Source organism: Eleutherodactylus coqui, chromosome 9, assembly GCF_035609145.1.
Source record: "Eleutherodactylus coqui strain aEleCoq1 chromosome 9, aEleCoq1.hap1, whole genome shotgun sequence".
Lineage (NCBI taxonomy): Eukaryota > Metazoa > Chordata > Amphibia > Anura > Eleutherodactylidae > Eleutherodactylus > Eleutherodactylus coqui.
In genome coordinates this window covers 152342559-152365070 of record NC_089845.1, presented here as the reverse complement: position 1 = coordinate 152365070, position 22512 = coordinate 152342559, and the positions used below count along the sequence as shown (strand labels likewise).

The window sequence follows — 22512 nt, the reverse complement described above, 5'->3', positions numbered from 1 at the left end:
TTTAACCGTCTCACACACAACATTGACAGCATACAGAATACCCCTAGACAGGTTACACGGTGGAAATTTCGAGTAGACAGAACTACATTACCTGTCTTTTAGTGATTTGTTAGCAGTCTGGAGTAGGGGCAGGCAGATGAACAGTTAGAAGTCAGTTCACACAGGTAGATAAACAGAAAGTAATCTTACCGTGTTCTGTAGATTTTCAGGCCCCTGCGTTCTGCATGTTATCTGCCAATATCTGTATTTTCCAGACTGTGACTAATCACAGTCTACTCGCCCACCCAAAGGAACTCCACTGTTCTGGATACCAATTTCTCCAGCAGGTTCCGGGGTATTCTGTAGCTTCCTAATTATGTAGTATAGCATGCACACACCTTATAATAACCAGTCAGACACAAGATACAAGTTTCGGATCTAAAACTGGGTCTGGGCATACAATGCTTAGACCCTCAGTTTTATTAAAACGCATACCTGCCTTTATGGGTGTATAACATATTACGTACATGGTTCATGAGTATAATTATTGGGTCTCCAGCTAACTAAGTCCCCCCTCCTTCCCGTCCCAGCGTCCGTCTCTGTAAGACCATGAAGTCCTTTGTTCTAGGAGTTGAGGTGGGGGAGGGTAAGTAAGATGCCCAAGCTGTAATTCCCAGTAAGCTGAAGACCTATGCAATTTTAACCCTAGAATGGCTGCACTGAGAGAGAGAGAGAGACTGACTCACTCATTCCCCCCAGCCGCCTCCCCCCCCCCCCCCCCCCCCGAGCACACTCGGACAAAAATGCAGTTACGCAAGAAGAGCGAGGCTCACTCGAGTAACTGACTTATCCGAGCATGCTCACTCATCTCTATGCAGCAGCTTACCTAGATGCAGCAGCAGCAGCTTACCTTGATGCAGCGGCAGTAGATCACCTTGATGATCACCTCATCTTTTCCGCCCCACTTCAGTAGCATTGAGCAATTCCAGCAACCATATTACAGCAGCGTAAGAAAACATGCCCACATGCATCTGCTCACAATGCTGCAGCAGCTTACCTAGATGCAGCAGCAGCTTACCTTGATGCAGCAGCAGCTTACATGCACCATTTCTTTTCTGCCCCACTTCAGTAGCATTGAGCAATTCCAGCAACTGGATTGGTTATGCAGCGTAAGAAAACATGCCGACCTGCATCCGCTTAAAATGCAGCAGCAGCTTACATGCCCAATTTATTTTCCACCCACTCCAGTAGCATTAAGCAATTCCAGCAACCTCATTGGTTATGCCGCACAGCAGCATAAGAAAACATGCCCACATTCATCCGCTTACAATGCAGCAAGCTTACTTTGATGCAGCAGCAGCTTACATGCCCCATTTCTTTTCCGCCCCACTTCAGTAGCATTGAGCAATTCCAGCAACCTGATTGGTTATGCAGCGCAGCAGCTTAAGAAAACATGCAGACATGCATCCACTTACAATGCAGCAGCAGCAGCTTACATGCCCCTCTCATCTAGATGCAGCAGCAGCTTACATGCCCCTCTCACCTAGATGCAGCAGCTTACATGCCCCTCTTACCTAGATGCAGCAGCTTACATGCCCCTCTCACCTAGATTCAGCAGCAGCTTACATGCCCCTCTCACCTAGATTCAGCAGCAGCTTACATGCCCCTCTCACCTAGATTCAGCAGCAGCTTACATGCCCCTCTCACCTACATGCAGCAGTTTACATGCCCCTCTTACCTAGATGCAGCAGCAGCAGCTTACATGCCCCTCCCGTGATGGGTTAACCATCTGCATGAGACTGGGACATGGCTGTCTGGTAAAAGTATCAATATATGTCCTGTCACATGGTGTGTCTGAAGTTATAAATGTGTGTGTTTGAGAGCAGAAAAGGGGTCCATCTTCTTCAGCTGAAAGAGTAAAGCACAGAGCCACATGGGGGTACCTTTAACTGTCATGTGGTGAAGATGGAAGAGGAGTAAATGGCGCAACCAACTGGGGCAGTAAAATCGGAGCTTACAGCGCAATTCACCCGGATCCACGTCACAGAGAAACCGTCCTACTGCAAACCGAGCCTGATCAACTCACAAGAACTCCAGGTAAGACAAACATATATTTATGTTGTGTTTTACGCTGAGAGTCTTGCAGCAGGACTGACTATCTGTGGTTTGTGACCGGACGGGTTGGGTTAAGAGTTCTACACGGTAACTCGTGTGGGCTCCGGGTTTGCCGTCATGGACCACTGACCGTGATATGCGCACCAATGGCTCACCCAGAAACTAGTCTGTAGTCTATTTGTTGTTGAAGTCCGTAGCGTTTTAGCGATAGTGGAGATTGTTTGTTGTATCTGCAGAATTTTTTTCTCTTACTTTTTATTTTGTCTCATAGAAGAAGGGACCCTCGGGTTTAGTTTAGTTAGTTAATGGTTTAGCAGAGAGGGATGCATTTTGTGAGATGTCTCATAGAAAATAGGGACTCTCGGTCGGTTTGCCTTATATATGGGGCTAGCGATTTGATTTCAGAGAGATGCATTTTTATGGGACTGGTTCCATGGAAGAAGATGTCCTCGGTTGTTTTGCCGGTATATAAGGGGCTGACAATTTGGAATTAAGAGGGATGCACTCTATGGAGCGTGTTATTATTATTATTATTGTTGTTGTAATATGCGTAAGATCTTATTAAAGAAGATAGAGCCCCTCAAGGGCTGCCGCCGTGTGGATGAATCTGTAGAATGTAAGAAAACTCTAATGAAAATGTGTGACACCGACCGCATGGCAGATTACAAAATGGTGTCTGGGGGGAGGTCTTTAGGACCCAGAGGTGCCTTGGAAGACCAAGGTTTGCTAGAAAGAGAGAGATAGTCAGAGTAAGTTACGTATGTACACATTATTTGTTTAAGAAAGTATCCGTAAGTGAAATGTTGAAAAGTACAGTAAGTGATCAAGAGGGCGTCAGGAGAGTGTCTATTAAAGGTTATATTGGCAGTTAGGTAGGGGAGAAAAGTGATGAAGTAACAAGCAAGTCGATAAGAACGTTACAATGCACGTGATTGGTTGGCAAAGAGAGATGGAAATGTGTATAATACAAGATAGATAATAGATAATATGTATAATCCATACTAGGTGGATATATGTGTGTATATATATATACTGTATGTGCAAATAGTTAACAGCTTGCTCTTAGGGGAGAAGAGGTTGTTGACAAGTAGCTGCAAGGTCAGGAAGATAACAGCGAGAGAGAAAATGTAATAACATCCTTGGTTAATATCTTGGCTTGCTTGCAATGAATTGAAATGAATTTAATTAGTTATACTGTCTTAGTAGGCAGGGAAATATAGCAATTTCTAATGTATATTCTTACTTATACAGGGGTTGAAAATGAATGTTGCAAGGTCCCAGCATATGTGTTAATTAGGAGTTCAAATGTTTTTTCAATAGATACGTTCTAAAACTTATTCAGTCTGTGTCTCATATTCGCGGAGAGATAAGACATGTTTTGAAAATGGTGGGGGCTTTCAGATTCACTCCAAATTCAGGGTCACAGATTCTAAAACACTTCAGCGTTTAATACAGCATATAATAGCTTCAGTAGATAAGAAATATAGAATATTTCAGTCACTCAGCAAACTTTTTCACATAATTTGTCAAAGATAGCGCTCATTCACAATCTCATCTCAATAGAATCATGTACTTTATAAAATGATAGCACTCGCCTCGGTGTTTTTCAGCTGATGTATGTATGTTTGTCAAACTTTTTTTGTCCATGCATCTGTATGGACTGGTACACCTTTAAAGGGGGGCGACGGAGCAGACTTGAGCGCATGGATGGATGTGAGTTAGTGACCCGTGTTCAAGCTGCGGTGAGTGTGGAATGTGTGATGTGGAAATTGACTGGGGGTAAAAGTCCTCCCCATGCATGGGACTTTGCTTGGTTGAGATGTGGATGCTTGGACGGTTAAGCTGAAATTAAGTTGAGAAGACGGACGCACGGAGCCAATATCGAAGGGGTGGAGCTAGATGATGTAATAGTACGTAGTAATGTTTTATCCCTCCTCTCGACGAGGGAGGGGGTGAGCAGCTAGTAAAAATTTTTGTTTTGTTTTTTTTTCTCCTGTCTGAAATTTTGATAAGACTGCAGGCAGGAACAGACTAATAATGAATTCACTTAAAGGGATATCACATTTCAAATATTAGTAGAGGTTTTGTATTATTCTGCCCCGATGTAACTCATGTTTCTGCTATTGGTGCTAACATTTTACAGGCCTTATCTGCATCCATCAAATCTTTTTACAATGTTATACTACCTTGAAACCGGGTGCTCTTGTTCCAATTGCGTACCCTGTTTCAAAGGGGGGGAGGAGAAGGCATAGGTGATCTAGGTATTGCAAGTCAGCCATTTTTAAATTTTTTGCAAGCCATTTTTAAATTTTTAAAATTTTTTGCAACAAGATTCTAATCTTTTTCAAATAGAATACCAGCATGATTGTCTAGCATTGATGCAACAAGAAAATTTAAGTTTTAAAAAGTTACTGAAAGCCCTTGTTAATAATGCATATTTTGAGTTGTTTTTTATAGATGATACCAGGGTGATTGACGACTCCACACTGGATATACGGTGGTTACACAACAAGATGTCCTAAAAAGCAGACTGTCTCCGCATGTCGCAGTACAAGAAGCGGAATTAAAAGCACTCACGGAGGCGTGTGGAGTGGCCACAGGTAAGACGGCAAACATTTACACTGACTCCCGGTATGCATTTGGCATAGCTCATGATTACAGCCCAACATGGAAGGCCAGACAGTTTTTTACCTCAGCAGGACAGCCAATTAAGAATGATGCAATGGTGCAGTCTCATGGAGACCCTACTTCTACCTGACAAAGTGGAAAGCTCACACCAATTCCTACACCAGAGAAGCAAGAGGCAACGCCATCACAGACCACACAGCAAAAGCAGCGGCCCTCAAGCCGTGGAAGAAAAGAAGAAAGAAGAATTTAACAATAATTTTGGACTTTGACTACACTTGGACTTTGATAACAACTTGGACTTTGATAAAAATCTTGGACTTTGATAAAAATCTTGGACTTTGATAAAAATCTTGGACTTTGATATGAACTTGGACTTTGATTATAGCTTTGAACTTTGACTAAAACTACAAATGGACTAAAAAGGGACGGCGTATGGTGAACAGTCAACAGCACTTGCCCACCATAGTCCCTGTGCCCAATGATGGCCCAGCTGACGCACGGAAAGACGCACCTCTCGAAGCAGTAATGATGTCGATGCTTGAAAAAGGACGGGTGGCTCCTTGGTTTTCTGTAGCTGCTGCATCATTTGTCCAATTTTGCATGATCTTTGCCGTAAAGCAACAGTGCAGAAGTAAATTTGCCACATAACACTTGCCTAGACCACTCTACCCATTTCAGGGATTGCAAATTGGCTACACTCAACTCCTACTTGTTGGGAAGCATGAATATGTGCTTGTTGTTGATTTCTTTTCAGGTTGGAGACCTACCCTGTTACCAAAGTAAATAAGCAGGTAACCGCACAGAAGCTCATGAATGAGGTAATCCGCAGATATGGGGTACCGGAAGTGATTGAGTCAAACAAAGGTACACACTTCACAGGTGAAATAATGCAACACATCATGTCTGTTTTGGGTATATTCCAGGCTTTTCACACACCCTACCATCCGCGGAGTAGGGGGAAAGTAGATACAAAAGACAATAGAGAAAATGGGTAAATTTTGAATTGAGTGTCTTTCATTAGTTTTTCTTTTTCTCCGGAGGATACATGCCACAGTAGCAGAGTTTGGGGAATGATTTTCTTGTTAATTTTGTCATAGGTCCCTCCAAGGAATTGTCAGTAATGTATTCTGTAGTCTCTGCTTTTATCCCAGGTCCTACAGATGAGTGTCACTATCTGAAACCAGGTGACAGGGTCTATGTGAAAAAGTTTAAGAGAGAAACCCGGTTTAAAGGCCCTTACCAGATGTTGTTCACCCCAACTGCAGTCAAGCTCGAAGGAAAGCCCACTTGGATCCACACTTCGCACTGAAAAAACTAATGATCCTGCATATCCTTTACATGCTATAATGTGGTACAATTCCTCTAACACACACCTTTGACTACTGTACACTAGCCCCCTGTTTCAGAACAAATTAATATAATAAAATGTGCAATATGAAGAGTACACTGAGGATGAGAATCAAACACCGCATCGTGCTAAGAGAGAAGTTGACACTCCAGGTGGTAACTTTGATCCACATGTACACATAGATACAATAGGAGTGCCAAGGGGGGTGCCAGATTAATTTAATTCTAGAGATCAGGTTAAAGCAGGTTTTGAGTCCTTATTTGCTTTTGTCACTGTTAATAATAATGTAGATTAGATAAATTATATCTATTACAATCAGCAGAGGTTTGTAAACAACACCAGAGATGCTTTGCAAGGGTTAATTGACCAGTTAGGGCCCACTGCATCCATGGCGTTCCAAAATAGAGTGGCCCTGGGTATGTAATTTCCTGTATGTGTATTATCCCTTTTATGTGACCAAAATTTCCCTTGTTTGTAAAAGATGAAGAGCCAGTTCCAATAATGCCAACCACGTATGTTACCAGAAGAATGGAGAGATGGACTAGTACTGTGTCTGCCTCAGTCTCATAAGATGGACTGTCAGTGGACTTCCCATTTGCCTAGGGAAAGTGCAGAAGACCTTAGGTTCCGGCGAGGGCACACCCTGTGGGGTGTTAACTTGTACAGATAGAGGGTATGGAGGCCCGGAAATAAGCCCAGGGAATCCATGGCCTCCTTCTGAGGTTAGGTAGGGATCCCTCCCTTTTAGGAGTAGGGACTTACGGGCAGTGGAGAAACCCTGACGTAAGGGAGAGACGACCGAGGAAGAGTGCAAGGTCTGATGCTTGATCTCCATATTAAGTTTTTTAGGGGGGTTTGTGAGGGTATATATATATTGCCATATGTGTTTTTTATGCTTTTATACCTGTATGCAAGTTTTATTCAATTCCAAATGAGAAAAAACTTTAATACTTCGCCTTACATCAGATATGCCAAGGTTTTGCAAGAGATGTATCTTAAATTCAGAGAAGATACGGAACCAGACAAGGCCGCATGTACTTGGCCGATTTCCCAGAAGCCCAGAAACAAGATATCAAGATGTTCAAATGTACATAATTTTCACTGTCTTAGGCCGGACTTCTTAGAATTGTGTGGGTAATTCTTTGCACTGGAGTTAATTAAATACGTGATTTTCTGTATAAGCCAGAGGCGCCTCACTGTCTAAGGCGGAAATCCGGACTGCCCATATATGATTATGAGCCCATCACCCCCTAGTGGTGAGAGGGCAGAGGGTATAAGATCTCATGTAATCTGTAATAAAGTGCGCAGTTTTTTCTCCCGTGTGAGGAGCTAGACCAGACTCCTGTGTGTGGTGTCTCTTCTTACGGCCGGCAACGGGGCAAGTGGGGTGGGCCCGATTGGTGTTGCACTTAGAATTTTAACCCTCATAGGAGGAGAGGTTCCTGTTGTGTGAGGACCAGTGAAGCTAGAGGAGTGAGCTCCAAGGAGAGAAAGAGCATGAGCCAGTCGTAAGTCTAACTTTTCAAGGCCCCGTACAGAGGTACTCTTGTTCAACTGTTCACACCCAAGCGTCCTAAAGTCTGGGACCACCAGGTGGAGGTACTCTTCTTCAATTGTTCACATATGGGCATCCTGCAGCCTAGGATCACAGTGTGGAGGTACTCCTACTCAAGTCTGTCTTAATGCCTGCACTTGTAATATTGTTTATTGCACCTTGTACTGTTGAAGTTTTATTGGAGTACAGTTTTGCCAGGCCCTGGCTGTTCCTAGGGACCCGAGGTACATTAAATCTGTCTGCTGCTCATTAATTCTCTGCCAAAGGTCATTCCAGGGTGTAACAGCACGGTGGCGTCACCAGTGACAAAACCTTTATCCCTGTTCGCAATGTTAATTGGACATCCCTCTCCCAGGGGTGTTCAGAAGAGGCCCTGGGCTGCCCTGGCCGAGGCTACGTGCATCCCTCTGGGAGGGAGCGTGGTAAGTGCCGCCGTGACAAGCCGGCATTTTGCCCTCCCAGCTCTTCAACATATACCCTGCGTCCGGGGTCACCCTACAGGACTCTGCACATGCTGGGATCTATTTCTCGTGCATATCTACACACAGCGTCTATATGCATATGTGAATGGATCAGTAAAAGTCTATTGACTTTCATTGACTCCATTCACCACATATCATGTGGCCGTGCATCACACGCATAATACACTGTGAAAAAATGCCAAAAAGTGGACATGAGCCCTTGTGTTTAACATGGCTTTTGTTGTCCTATTGCTGCGTTCCAACACCTGTTGGGTTTTTAGTTTTTTAGTGCTACAGATTTGGCTGCAGATTGTCCGCTACATGTGCGCCTACCCCATAACAGCTTTATAAGGCCTGCTCACACTAGTGTCGGAGGTTCCATTCTAAGCCTCCATCGATAAATTCTTTTCAAATACAAAACAAAATGGCACAGCATGCACAAAAAACACCGGCCTAAGCGGAATCATAACGGACCCCATTATAGTCCATCGGTCCGGATGGCGCCGTTAATTTCAATGCTAAAATGGATCCATTCAGCCATTGGGTGCCGTTAGCCGGCTGCTATAACAGAACTGGAAAACGGAAACGCTTCAGCTCAGATGTGAACGAACATTAACTGATGTAAATGGAAACTCACTGGCTGTTTTGACAAATCGGTTTTCTTTGGTTCGCATCAGTTAGACGTTCATCTTAGTTTTGTTTTGCATAGAAAAAAAAAAGATCTGTTAATAAGGAATAAAAGAATGCCGATTGGCACCCGGAATGAGGCCGGATTTACACAGGCGACAGCGAGTAGTGCCCGAAATTGTCAGGCACTACTCGTATTGCACAGCACATGGATATCCTGCCCGTGTTCTGTGTGATGGGCGGGGCACACATAATATAGGACATGCTGCACTATCAGTGCAAGAGAAAAATCGCTCATGTAAATTAACCCCTTGTGTATAAGGAATTATTAGAAAGCGCAATTTCTATGCTTCTCGCAATTGCAGAATGCTTGTATTTTTCATGTTAATGTAAATACAACCTTAGGCCTTGTTCACACCGGCGTTTTTGTACAGTGTTTAGCTCTGCGTTTTTAGGGCTGCCCTAAACAATGTACAACGCACCCATTCATTTCAACAGGGCTGCTCACACAAGGCTGAAAACGCAGTTCTGATTGGCTGAGGCAGTCAATGAAGGGCTGTGATTGGGCATCGAGCCTGCGCCGAGAACCAATCACAGCAATTTATTGCTGGAGGCGGGGTTCTAAAACCTGGCCTATGGAAATACATTTGTCAGTGCAGAGGAAGTACGGCGCAGCGGCACAGATCAGCGTCCGCGTCCCGGATGGCAGCGGCTGGGTAAGTATTGATTTTTTTTTCAGCATTCTTGGCTGCGTTTTCATCTGTGCTGAAAACGCAGCCAAAAAGCTGGCATAAAGAATGCCAGCGCTGCTGAAACCGGACTGAGTCTGCAATAAACGCAGCTTTGAAAAACCTGCAAACGCCCTGTGTGAGAGAGGCCTTAGAGCCCTTTTACATGACCTGTTGGGTGCAGATGCTCGACAGTCCGTCCCCGTGCTATTATACAGGAACGAGGAGCGCTCAGTGAAAGGAGGCGGAGCGGCCAGGGAGCGTTCTGCCCTTCCAACCCCATTCATAGTAAACAGGCAGATGAACGGTTGGCTATTTACATCGCTGTTCAGTTTTTATGTATGCAGAAACTGAACGATAGACAATAAGAGAACAAATTCTCATTTGAGTGATTATTGTTCTTTTTTGCTTGTGTAAACAGTTTTTTGAATGATAATCAGCCCTCGGAAGCCCAGGCAGCCATTAATCTTTCTAACAAACTCAATAATGACTTCTCTCATACTATAGTTTGGTCATATGACTGATCACATGATGGTGACATCATCACAGGTTATTCCCTTATCTTCTTAACTGCTAAACTCCACCCCCTTACCTACTGATCACATGATGATGACATCACAGTTTATACCCTAATTTTCTCTGCTAAACTCTGCCCCATCTATTGATCACATGGCGATGACATCATCACAGGTTATTCCCTTATCATTTCCACTCCTAAACTCTGCCCCCCCACCTACTGATCACATGATGGTGACATCAAATTAGTTCCTTCCAGCTGCAAATAAGGTCGTGCTGGGTATTTCTGGCTGGTAGTCACTGGTGTTCTCTCTGTTATCAGCCATTTTCCCAGCTGTAAGGTAAGCTCCTATCACATGTTCCTGTGCGCTGCTTGTTGTGATACAATCTGCTGGGGTCATACATGTTACATGTGGATGTTCCTCTGCTCCCATCCACAACATGGCAGGAAGCTGCTAGACAGGAAAATCCTCCCCGCTGCTCACATCTTCTGGATTGGGGGTCAGTATTGGGGTATGTAAATTGGGACACAATTACCAAAATGAGACACACAGAATTATACATTTGGCAGAACTCCCCAGTATGTTAGTTTCTTCTTCTGTGTGAACAGGCAATAATAAAGCTGTGTTCTGTCTGGGAAAGACCCAGAGAGCACATGGAGTGAAAATAGGGTCATGTGAATTTGCCTTTATTTGGACTTAAATTCTACTTTCACTGATCAACCGTAACGTTAAAACTCACTGTAACATTGTGTAGCCCCACCACCCATTGACTCCACAGGACCTCTGAAGTGTCCTGTGGCATCTGCACCATTCTTCAGCCACAGATCCTGTAAGTTGCTTGCTGCGGCCTCCATGGATCGGACTTGTTTCTCTCTATCAAACTGAGATCTGGAGAATCTGGATCCGTCATCCCCGTGATCTTTGTCTTGTATAGTTTGTGCAGTGCGGCCAGGCATTATCCTGCTGATACATGGCGCTGCCATTAGGGAATACTGCTGCCAAGAAGGGGGACTTGTCTGTACAATGGTAGGTAGGAGGTACATGTCACATCCACATGATGCCAGGACTTGGGGTTTCACAGAAGTTGCACTAAGTTTCCAACTGTAATCTTCATTTGTTTATTCCTGATATGCAGTTTACTACTTGTTTCGAGTTTCAGACTCTCCTCATGTAAATGTGTCCTTCCTAGTAATCCATGCTGGATGAGAGTTCGGTGTGTCCAGGATGCTGCTGCCTTCACTAGTTCTCATGTATTAGCAGAACTTCCCTCCTGGGCTGCTTCCTCCTCCTATAGCTCATGAGATCTCTTCTCCAAGGAGAATCCCCCTCTAGTCCACGTGGGGACAGCTCTGAGAAGCTTTTCTCCGGATGCTCTATAAGTGAGGTTCTGTATATCACATATGATGATGTCCCTGTAGGATTTACAGACGCTCCTTTCTTCATAAAGGTTCCTGCAGTTCTACAACTTCCAGTTCATCCCGTTTTCTCATCCTTTTCTTGAATGACCAACCAAGGATGGACGAAGACAGGAAGGAGATCAGTAGAAGAATATTAGACTTCACCTTGGAGATCCTCTACCTGCTGACCGGAGAGGTGAGCGCTTCTACATTTCTATCCTCTTTATTGTAGTATTTACCAAGTCATCGGGAAGGGAAATCCATAATGGGGAGTAATAGGAAGAGTCCATTGTCCTGTATAAGAGCGGTCAAGTGACCAGAAGAAAACATGAAGATCGACCACCAATATAGTTATGTATCATGTAACCAATGTATTGCTGGTAATGTTATAGGAGTAATGAGAATGGTAAGTAGACACATTGTAACAGGGTGGAGAGGACCGGAAACAAGAGGATCAGAGGCTGGAGTGTAGTCTGGAGGAGGATTTTTATCAATGGATACAGTCAGTCTGTGGGCTGTTACTTACATTGTGTGTCTTTGTAATTGTGACTTTAACCCTTTGCAATCCAATTTTTGATTCAGGGTTTCCTAGGGGGCTCTCTCTTTCTGCCATCATACAATGGCGCCATCTGCTGGCTAGAGTGAGTACTGCAGTATGGGACATGCCGAAGAGGCCACCGATAACAGAGCGGCCAGTAATATACAGTAAGAATACCCTGCCGGATGTCTTCCGGCATCGGGGCTGTACAGTCTTCAATCAGAATGTCTTCAGACGTCAGACAGCGGATTGAAAAGGGTTAAATACAATCTGCCAGCATTTTATTAGCAGCCAATGCAGAAATCCACGGAGTTCTAAAGTGTTCACTTACTTTTCCTTACAATTAGAGGAAAGAAGGTTTCTACACAACATAGAGGGGGTCTCTACTGTAACAGCAGTGAGACTATGGAACTTTCTGCCTGAGGATGTGGTGATGCAGAGCTCTATAAAAAAAATACAAGGGGCCTGGACACCTTTCTGGCATATAATAATATTACAGGTTATGGTTACTGGAGACGGGTCGCTGATTCTCATGCAGTTTTTTGCCTTCCTCTAGATCACCATAGCAGAATCGGCTTAACTGGATGAGCTTACATTTTTTTATCCTCAAACTGTCACTATGTTAATCAGTAGTGAAGGTAGGCCGGCTCCTGGCTGTTTCTTATAAAGCTCAGTATTTGTGATCTCGGATTTGATGGTCGCTGTAATTTCCTCTTTCACATATTTCTAAGGCAAGTTGTTGAGTCACTGAAGACAAGATGGTAGGAGGAGTATACTCAGATGTGTCCTCCCTTACCTTTCTTCGCCTCCACTTATCCTGAGACTAGTGATATAAGATGAACAAATTTGTTATATGTGACCACCTAGTGGTTGGGATGTCAATTGCAGCCTGGCAAGAATTTGGCTAGTACAGATAGTCCCCTACTTATAAACAGGTTTTGTTCTAGGACGCTGTTCGTAAATGCATTTGTTCGTATGTCCGAACAAATGCTTGTATGGAGGGAGATCGCGGGTGGATTCCGCTCCATACATCGTCGAGTTGCAGCTCTTTCTTATAGCCTGCTCCCGCCTGCAACTGCTCTGATGAGCAGCACGGCTTATCTGAGCTGTTGGAGGTGGGTGCAGGCTGTAAGTAACAGCCAGCACCCGACGTTCTGTGGTCCCATACAGTCTCGCGGAATACTGTGCGGTTGACACGGCAGCCAAGGGCCTTCTGAAAGGCCCCAGGGCTGCCTATGCAGAGTGCCTAACAAGCTCTGCCTATGGCATGGCTTGATAAAATGCCTCTCCGATCGCTGTAGAGTATGATGTAAGGCAATGGCATTACATCATACTTAAAGACAGGCTTGTTCATATCTAGCAAAGTTCGTAACTTGGACGTTCGCAAGCAGGGGAGTATCTGTGTATCGTGGTAACATATTGAGTTTGTTGTGTAAGAAATTGGAGTCTTTAACTAAATTCACAGAAAGGTAAAGGTGGAAACATCTGTAATTGAGTGTGTGAAGTCTATAGGAGGATCTAAAGTAACGTTTTACGATGTGGTGATGGAGTTCTTCCACATTGTGGGGTTAGCAGTGGTATTTCCTAGTTTGCAGTTTGGGTGGACGAAGGGGTGCGGAGGTGGGGGGCAGATTGTAATCCTCCAGAAAGGGGGATGTGACGTCACTTATAATGGTGTACATGATGATATTTCTCAGTGTCTCTCCATACACAGGATTACACAATAGTGAAGAAGACATCGGGGGACGGTGTGACTCCCATCATCCATCTCCAGGAGTCAGGAGGATGGGGCAGGAGTCATTTCCCCATCACAGAGCCTCCCTCTCCGATACATGAGCAGAAGATCCTAGAGCTCACCAACAAGATGATGGAGCTGCTGACAGGAGAGGTGATGCTGCGGGGGATGGGGGACATTATACAGTAACAGGAGGGGTCTGGGTGATGACTGGATATTGTGTTGTCAGGTTCCTATAAGGTGTCAGGATGTGGCTGTCTATTTCTCCATGGAGGAGTGGGAGTATATGGAAAGACACAAGGATCTGTACGAGGACGTCATGATGGAGGATCACCGGCCGCTTACATCACATGGTAAGCACAGACAGCTATACCCGTATGTTTGTGTTGCTGCCCATTACTGTGGGTACAGGTTGGCACTAGCAGCTGTTTTGGAGCCTTTACCGTGACCTCCCCCCAAGGCTTCCTCTTACTAAGGCTTCTCTCCCACGAGCGTATATCAGCCAGCCGGATATACGCTATGTTGGGAGAGATAAAATTGGTGAACGGGCACACAAATCAAATGTTTGTGCGCCCAGTCAGATGGCATGGGTCCCGACGCATATGCGCTGAGACTACCATGCCGTCACCTCTTTTCCCTCCCTCCCCATCGCAGGCTCACCTCTCTTCTCCTTCCCATTCGTTCTTTGCAATTGTAGGGGATGGGGGCGGAGCTCAGTGCCGTTCCACCTCCTCCAACTGATGGCTATGGACAAGGGGTGAGGAGAGGGTGGGAGCTAAGCTCCGCCCCTTGTCCACAGCCAGCAATGGGAGGCAGGGCAGGCTGGTGCTTGGCTCCGCCCCCTCCTATTGCAGAGAGCCAGAGGGGAGGAGAAGAATTGTGAGCCTGCATAGGAGCCCATGCAGCGGCCGATGTATTCTGGTCCAGAAGATAGTTCCAGGACTGTCTTTTGGGCCCGATGTAAAAATGCCCGGCGCTATATTGCCCAGGCCGGGCGCTTGTACGTCTCAGGAATAGCGCCATGTGATCTGATAGATTGGAATCCAATGCATCAGATGACAGAGTATAGCGGCCAGCCGTGAATACGGTCGGCTGATATGCGCTCGTGGGAAAGAAGCCTAAAGCTGCTTTTAGACTAAACAATTATCATTCAAAACCCAAGTGTTCAAGAGTGAAACTGAATGATTATTGTTCATAGTTGGCTGTGATTAGACCGAATGAGTATCATTCGCTTTTTGCTTATTCATTTTCTGCAGGCATTAAAATCTTTATTGGCTCATTCACTTATTGCTCGGTTTAACCAGCGCTCATTCAGTCCTTCTTATTCAATTATACAGCAAATGTGAAAGACTGAACGCTTCTTGTTTGACCGAGGTAACGATGTGTCTGCTTATCTAAACAGGCTGAACGAGCTAGTGATGACGTCACTTGCTCATTCAAAAGAGAATAGTCTCTTCTAAAAGCACCCCCAGGCCTCCTTCATACGACCGTATACGTTTATACGTACGCATCATATTATCGCATGAATTAATAATTGTCGCGATCGATTCCTGATCTTTATTCACGTATTTTCAGTCATTCACACGGGCCACTGCTACATATCAGCAAAATAATATGCAGAAGTGATGAAAACCAATGACCACTGTATGTTCGAAAAGACCAATAATGCTTAATTCGGTCAAGCTTTCTTCTTTTCCCAGCGTTGTACGCCGGGTAACTCCCTACACCTCCCTTTTTTTTTTCCAGTTTCCATTGAAGTCTATGGGACTGCGTACCTTGGCCAAGGATAGGGCAAGACTTATCTTTTCATGCTGCGCATAAAATTGGTGGGCAAAAACCAAAGCGTATGTGCTAATTTTCCAGGTGCAATTTTTTTTTTTTTTTTTTTAACCTGCCCAAAAATCGTTCATCTGAATGAATTCATTGGCCTCCAAAGCTTCAAATGGTCACAATTTTGGGGCGTTTTTTTTTTTTTTTTTTTCGCGGCTAAAACCAGTGTAAATACAGTCGTTCCTTGTTACACATGTGGTGGTTATCTCCAAATTTTATATTTTTCCTTACTGGAGGTTTTTCATTTGCACCTTCTAATCATTCTGCTCTTGTCCTAATCTATATTGCCTCTCCATGTACTCACTTCATGGTGAGTCTGTAAAGGTCTTTTCACACGGGCTGGAAATAGGCCGCGCGACTCACAAGCCATGGTACATTGCATGGCAAAATCTGCAGGCTACCAACGGTTTTCATGTAGAATTGAAAGCGACTTAAAACCTGTTTGCAATATTGCATCAACGTCCGCAGTTAGACCTGCAGATTTGGCTGCGACATGCGGGCTACCTCCGGCTGTGTGGCAGGTCCCTTGTGGACTTGTGTTTAAACACAGCAACCAGTTAGAAGAAGCAGAGCTGCAGGAAGGGGTCAGTCCATTCAAATCTGCAGCAAATCCTTGCATGTGAACGTACCCTAATAGGAAAGTTATAAATTTGTGATTTGAAAAAAAAAATCATGACATGCATTTTAAATCCCTGCAGAAAATCCCAGTAGGAACCCTGAGGGAAACTTCATGTTATCAGTAAGTTATAAAGTAGAAGATGAAGACATTCCGCAGCAATCTTCAGGAGAAAACCTCCTTACCCTTACTGTATATCCAGGACTTCACAGTACAGATCTATCGTATAATCCCCCTAATCACGAGGAACCTTCTACTGACCAATCACAGATTGTTACCACAAGTGCGGGTCAGGAAGGGGGGAAAAGGGTTCAATGTGATAAATCTGGAAAATGTTTTAATAAGGAATCAAATCTTGTTGTAGAAGAGAGAACTCACACAGGAGCTAAACCATATTCATGTTCAGAATGTGGGAAATATTTTGCTTTTAAATCACATCTTATTAGACATGCGAGAAGTCACACAGGGGAAAAGCCATATTCGTGCTTGGAGTGTGGGAAATGCTTTAGGAGGAATTCATGTCTTATTATGCATAAACGAATTCACACAGGAGAGAATCCATTTGCATGTTCAGAATGTGGGAAATATTTTAGAACGAAGTCAAAATTTGCAACACATCAGATAAGTCACACAGGGAAGAAGCCATTTACATGTGCAGAGTGTGGGAAATGGTTTACAGCAAAGTCATACCTTGATAGGCATGAACGAATTCACACAGGAGAGAAGCCATTTGAATGTTCTGAATGTGGGAAATGCTTTAGTTCAAAATCAAGTCTTGTTTCACATGAGAGAATTCACACAGGGGAGAAGCCATTTGCATGTTCAGAATGTGGGAAATGTTTTAGAACAAAGTCAAATTTTGCCACACATCAGATAAGTCACACAGGGGAGAAGCCATTTACATGTGCAGAGTGTGGGAAATGGTTTACAGCAAAATCATATCTTGATAGGCATGAGATAATTCACACAGGAGAGAAGCCATATTCCTGTTCTGAATGTGGGAAATGCTTTAATTTAAAATCAAATCTGGTTTCACATGAGCGAATTCACAGAGGAGAGAAGCCATTTCCATGTGCAGAATGTGGTAAATGCTTTGCACGTAAAACAAATCTTGCTATACATCAGAGAATTCACACAGGGTAGAAGCCGTATTTCTGCTCTTGGGGCTTCTTCACAAATATATACGCACTAAACACAGAATAGAACCCATTTTATGGTAATGGATTCGCTCACACGAGTGTGTTTTGTGTGCTCAGAAAATAATAGAACATGCTTCATCTGTATATTGCACAGCAAAAGCCACCATAGAAGTCTATGAGAGGTGTTCTAATACGTGAAACAGTGTGTAACATAGAAAGGGTGTATTGTGTATGTATGAACTGGCCCTGCATGCACGAAAAGTACAGTACTGTGTTCATATAAGCACGCAATTCAACTTCGCCATGCGCAAATTTGTTGTGCTGAGGTGAGCATTTTTGCACCTGAGCAGGTGAGATCTATTCTGTACTTTTGGTATGGTATAAAAGCATGAATGCAGGTCTGAGTAATAGAACCTGATGAAGCTACCCGTGTGGTAGTGATACTTGTGAGGTTTGAGTCCCTGTGCAGCCTACTATGGATGAGTATTTTTAGTTTTTTTTGTTTTTTTTTTCATATTATGACTATTGGCCCTTCTCTAGCCTCTGCCATCTTTATGGTTCTATATTTCAGACAGTGCAATCTCTGCTGGCCAGTACAGATAGTCCCCGACTTGCAAACATTCGACTTACGAATTTCGCTAGATACGAACTATCTGTCCTGCACAGTATGATGTCATGCTATGGCATTACATCATGCTGTGCAGGGACCGGAGAGGCTTCTATCAAGCCTGATAGACGCCTGTCCGGTCAGATCGCGGTTGCTAGGCAGTCGGGGGGCCTTCTGAAAGGCCCTAGGGCTGTCTATGCAGAGCGCCTATCAAGCCGTGCGCTTGATGGGCACTCTGCATAGGCAGGCCTGAGGCCTTTCAGGAGGTCCCCGGCTACCTAGCAACCGCGATCTGACCGGACAGGCGCCCCTCATCGTGGGACGCTGTACGGGCCCCCTGAACGTCGGGTGCAGGCTGTTTCTTAAAGCGGGCATCCGGCGACAGCAGTTCCGACGAGTCGCGCCGCTCGTCAGAACTGTTAACACTTTAAATACCGCTGTCAGAGCGGCGCGGCTCGTCGGAACTGCTGTCGCCAGGTGCCCGCTGTAAGAACAGCCGGCACCCGACGTTGTATGGAGCGGGATCCACCTGCAATCCCGCTCCATACAGGCATTTGTTCGACTTGCGAACAAATCGACTTGCGAACAGGTTCCTGGAACGGAAACCTGTTCGCAAGTCGGGGAGTAACTGTATAGGCTTTGTTATGGCTCTGAGGTATGCCCTTAACTTTGTATCACCAACATCAGTTTGGTACTAAGTTTTTCATGTAATATGGGTCTAGAATTGTATTTATTGCTTTGTGCTATTTCCATCATGTGTGCAGTATTGTCTGTGGTGTATGACCGCATCATTGAACCTGGTTATTGTTTCGGTTCAGGCGCTCTTGTCTGGTTTTTTTTTTTTTTGGTTTTTTTTTCTTGTGTCCATCTGTTTTTGTGCTGTTTATATAATAAATATTGATGCTCAATTCTGATATGAGTGTGCGCAATTTCTCTTTTGGGTCTGCTTTTCTATTCGCCATCACAATGAACCTCACTGCTAATGGTCGTCTTCATAACTCCACCCACACTGCAGGAGAATCCAGCGTGATTAAAAAAAATAAGGATGGTCTATGTGGACATATTAAATATTTGTTCTTTGATCATATAGTATAAAGATAAATGTGATGGAGTAGAGCAAAACAAACTAATTTGCAATAATATGTTAAATAGACAAAAAACACCTATCTGCCAATTTCCGTCTGTGGCTTGAATACCTGGTGCTGCCTCTTTGACAGGCATTTATGATCAGGCCCCAAATGGGAAGATGGAACAATGTCTCTTCATTGCCACCTATTGAAAGGTAGCATTACTACAAGTCACTGTCAGAGCACCATGTACAGATTGCTCTTTCGCGATGATTGCCCCTCATCAGTGTGCAGTAGGTTTCTGGTTTGGCTAGTGAGAGGCCTACAGATGTGGGTGGGGAAGGGTATCTTTTCTCCTTAGGTAGAGCACCTAGAAGGTGTGAGGAGACTTATATGGTCATCCATGCTCCTCTGGGAAATATGCAAATGTAAGATAGAACAATGCCTCTACAGTCCTTATGATTCCCAGCCATTCTTATCAGGCTTGTAGAAGTGTCTAATATTGACGTGCATGAATGTTGCCTTCCAATAGGTGGTGATGTAGAGGCATTGTTCCATTTTCCCATTTTGCATATTTCCCAGTAGAGCATGGAAGACCTTATAAGTCTCCTCACGTTTTCTAGGTGCTCTTCCAAAGGAGAAACTATACTGTTCATGACTCTTATATGGCCCCATTCACACTTGCTTATTTTGCAAAATTTTCTGCATCAGTATTTATAAGCACAACTGTGACCGAAACATGAAAGCCGTGCAATCTTTCTATTATACTTTTCCCTTATGCCCATGACAGTACCAGTAAGCGACTGTATCCCATCTGGACAGGAAACAGGACCTTCCAGATCTTTTTATAGGCAGGCATACCCTTTACCTGCTTAGTTCCTGTTTTCTGTCCATAAGACAGGTTGGAGGAGGTAGCTGTTGCTTGGCTGTCTCTGCTCTTTCAAGGATCCTTTCAGATCTTTAAAGGTGGCAGACTGCAGGGCCACACTCCCAAAACTCTATACCATGAAAGGTTACTTGCTTTAGTGTAAGTCTCCACTAGAAGCCCTGGTAAGCCTGGAATCATCCTTTCATCTCCTGCAGCAGATGCTGTGCTCCCCTGGCTCTGAAGGGATACTTCTACAGTTGTGGGACAACTCTTCAGTGATGGTATACTCCCTGGATTGTTGCACCTGACCTGGAGGTTTGCGGTTCTCCCACCATTTAATGGAGTTCAAAAACGCCACACATCACATCAGGGAGAGCAGCAATCCTCCGGCGTGTCTGACAGCCTTATTGGAGGATTGGCAAGTAGTATTTCCCATTGTTTTTGCCAGTCCTATTGAATACATTGCCCAAAGCTAGGACTTGCCAAAATATATTTTCCTGCACCGTAGTGCAATGCTGGAAAAAAAACCATTCATGTATATGACCTGATTCATAAGAAGGGAGTTCATATTCGTGCAAGACTTGTGCGTCTCACATCGCACAAATCTCGAGTGATTTTTCTTGGCCTTGTGAAAGCGGCCTAAGGGAGAGTAGAGGGGAACTAGACTCTATTCTTCTCTTAATACATCCCAGAATTGTGTTTGCCTTTTTGGCTGCTGCATCACATTGTTGACTCATGTTCAGTCTATGATCTATTATTATACCCAATCCTTTTTCACATGTGCTGCTGCTTAGCCCAATTCCTCCCATTCTGTATGTGCTTTCTTCATTTTTCTTGCCCAGATGTAGGACTTTGCATTTCTCCTTGTTAAATACCATTCTGTTAGTCGCTGCCCACTGTGTAAGCTTTTCTAGATCTTTTTGAATAATCTCTCTTCCCTAGTGTTAGCTATCCCTCCTAGCTTTGTGTCGTCAGCAAATTTGATCAGTTTCCCATCAATTCCCTCCTCCAGATGATTTATAAAAAATATTGAACAACACTGGGCCTAGGACAGAGCCTTGTGGTACCCCACTTGATACATTCTTTCCCTTGGATGTGCAGCTATTTATGACCACTCTTTGAGTATGATCACTGAGCCAGTTGTGAATCCACCTAACAGTTGCCTTGTCAATCCCGTATTTGGTCATTTTTTTCAATAAGCATGGTATGAGATACTTTGTCAAATGCTTTACTAAAGTCAAGATATACTATATTCACCACATTTCCCTGATCAACCCAGTCCATGATTCTGTCATAGAGGGAAATTAGATTCGTCTAGCATGACTTGCTTGTTAAAAACCCATTCTGGCTCTGGTTAATTACTCAATTTTTATCCAAGTACTTGCATACATGCTGTTTAATAATTTGTTCAAAGATCTTTCCCCCTATAGAAGTCAGGCTCACAGGCCTGTAGTTTCCTGGATCCACCTTCTTCCCTTTTTTGAAGATGGGAACAATATTTTCCAATCTTCTGGGACTTCTCCTGTTCTCCAAGAATTTTCAAAGATTATGGTGAGGGGGTCAGCAATTACCTCTAATGCTTCCTTTAGTATCCTAGGATGTAATTCATCTGGACCTTGAGACTTGAATTCATTTAGGTTAGCTATGTGTTCCCACACCATCTCTCTGCTTATAGATGGCCTGCATTCTTTTATTCCCCCAATAGCACAGAGAAAAACAGCTGATGTTACATCCACTTTCTGAGAGAAAACAGATACAAAATAGGAATTGAAAAGTTCGGCCTTCTCAACATGATTCCTAACCAATTCACCATTTTCATCTTGTAAGCATCCAATAGCATCTTGGACTTTTATTTTGCTTTTGACATATCCCCAAAATCCTTTTTACTGCTTTTGGCCGTTGTTGCAAGCCTCAATTATGAGCTTCAGCTCTTCTTACACTTGCCCTACAGTTTCTGAAGACTGATAGCAGAAGCACAGTGCAGGATTAAAGCCTCTGCTTCTGCAATCAAGATTCAATTATTGAAAACAGAATGAAGGACCCAGTATTACCCATACACAGAGGTGTAACTTGAAGTTTCTCGGCCCCAATGCAAAGTCTGTAACAGGGCCCCCAACTACTGTTCCCCAAAAGTAAGACACTGTCTTATATTAATTTTTGCCCAAAAAAGGGCACAGTGTCATATTTTTGGCTGGGGGCGGTGGGGCTCATACTCGCCTGGTCCGCAGCGTCCCAATGCCTCCCCCTGGTCTCCGACGGCGGCGCTGCGGTAAACTTCGTCCTCCTCATCTCGCAGCTGAGCTTCTGCTGGTTACACAGCTTTGAATACCCCACCTCCAGCAAAGCGAGCACTGTGATTGGCTAATCGAATGCCAGCAGCCAATCAAAGCCGGCGCTCGATGAGCCAATCACAGCCATTCAGGGATGTCATTCATAAATATCACCAGAATTTCAGAGCCATTTTAATGGGAAAAAACTCCCAATCCCAGAAGGAGTAATTCCATTCTGCAGAGGAGAAGCATTTTGAGAAAAACCTGCATGTTCTTTTCTTCCCTGATGCAGCTGAGGATGCATCACTCTCCAGAAAAAATTGTCTACCCTCCTCTGGTTCATGCAAAACCGAGAATGCTGGAAAAAATGGAATCAGGAGATAGGATGATGCCTGGGTCTCCTAGCTCTAACAGTGCCATTTGAAAGGATTGGGATGGATCTAGTGGGCCCATAGTCAAATCAGCAAGAGGACAGCAGTATATCTT

At 44.2% G+C, this 22512-nt stretch overlaps 1 pseudogene; it reads left to right on the top strand.

Annotated features, from left to right (window-relative positions):
* Positions 1-13915: 13915 nt before the first annotated feature.
* Positions 13916-17278, top strand: LOC136578713 (zinc finger protein 84-like; annotated as a pseudogene).
* Positions 17279-22512: the final 5234 nt, after the last annotated feature.